The sequence below is a fragment of the Malaclemys terrapin genome, chromosome 1 (assembly GCF_027887155.1).
Source record: "Malaclemys terrapin pileata isolate rMalTer1 chromosome 1, rMalTer1.hap1, whole genome shotgun sequence".
In the NCBI taxonomy this organism is placed as follows: Eukaryota; Metazoa; Chordata; order Testudines; family Emydidae; genus Malaclemys; species Malaclemys terrapin.
The window spans coordinates 134,716,367-134,718,103 of NC_071505.1; positions in this window are offsets into that span (position 1 = coordinate 134,716,367).

A 1,737-nucleotide genomic window follows, 5' to 3' on the forward strand; every position below is an offset into this window, starting at 1 on the left:
AGTTTCTAGAGGGACAGCCGGGTCTTCTAGTTAAAGGCAGGGGAGGGCCGGGGGCCGGGTCTAAAGTTCGCACCGCGCAAGCACACGAAAAGCAACTGTTAAAAATCCTAGGGGCGGGGAGGCGGGTGGCGCGGTCCCTGAGCCGCAAAGAGGGAGAAGAGCGGAGGCAGGTGTGTGTTTGCACACTGCATGAAGTGTGCAAACACACAATAACTCGCTGTTATTAAAAATCACAGCCTGCACAGTGACACTGGATTTATGGCTTATTACCACATCTGTAATAATACATTTGTTAGTCTCTAAGGTGCCACAAGTACTCCTGTTCTTTTTACAACATCTGTAGTAACCCACTAACAACCCACCCCCAGCTGCTTCCTCCCCGGACACATCTTAACAAGCCATTTCACCTTGCCCGGTCCCTTGAAATGTGTTAAGTACTTATGCTAAATAATCTGTTCCACCTAGTATTTAGCAGTGAGACTTGGAGTACATTTCCCAGACCTGAAGAGGAGCTCTGTGTAATCATGAAGGCTGGTCTCTCTCACCAACAGAATTTAGTCCAATAAAAGATATTACCTCACCCACATTGTCTCTCTTATTGAATCCAGTCATTCCCCATTGCAATAGGTGTCCACTGGGCAGTTCTTTGTAACTTTCACACTCATGTCTGTCTGTGCCTCTGTCCAGTTAAGAGGCTTCTGCCTGAAAGTGGGAAGAATTACAAGTGATCCAGGGTAGCAGAAGCCAATTCAATTATTTCAATCCATTTTTCACCCTTTTTTCTTTGCAGGGAAGAGGAGGTGGCATCCTTGAATATTGCATTTTAAAATCGCATTAAATATTATTAATCATATATTACACATATATTATATCACACTTTCCATCCATACATCTCAAAGTACTTTAAAAAGGAGGAGCCATATGATGATACGTTGCTAAGCATTTTAAGTGTAGTAGACAAGCCCTAAGTTTCTTTCAAATCTAGTTGTCTTAACTTTAAAATTATTTTCATGATTTGATAACTTCAGTAACTCAGCTAGAGGTTATGGATCTATTACAGGAGTGGGTGGATGAGGTTCTGTAGCCTGCAATGTGCAGGAGGTCAGACTAGATGATCACGATGGTCCCTTCTGGCCTTAAAGTCTATGATCATTTTACAGATAAACAAACAGGCATAGAGATGAGATGTAATGTGCCCATTGGGGTCACAGAGTGAGAAAATGGTACAGCCAGGACTAGAACTCAGATCTCTGACTTTCCTGTCTGGTGCTCTCTCTGAAAATGGTGACTTTAAAATAAAACGAAAAACAAGCAATGCAAACACTCTCATAGCAACATTGACTCTCCCTCTTAAAAGGCTTGTTTGCTAGCCAGACTTCTGTTTTTGCAGGCACAATTTTGCAGCTGCAGTGAATTGTGCCTACTGTTTTGTGACAGCCTTTTCCTGGCAATTCATTGCGGGGTAAAATTTTACATGCAATTTATTGCAGTTTTGCCCCTACCAAATGTAATGCCACAACAGCTAGGCATAGTTAACTTCTGATCTTGAGTGCACTGGTGCAAATGAGGAGTAAGTAATTATACTGACCTCAGTGGAGTTACTTTGAATTTGCACTGATGTACAAGCAATCAGTATTTGGGCCAGTATTCTTGGGATACCCAGAATACCTGATTTCATGTTCACTTTTCATTCTTACAATTACATTCATGTAGGGGTTGTTTGCCTTTTTCTTGTCC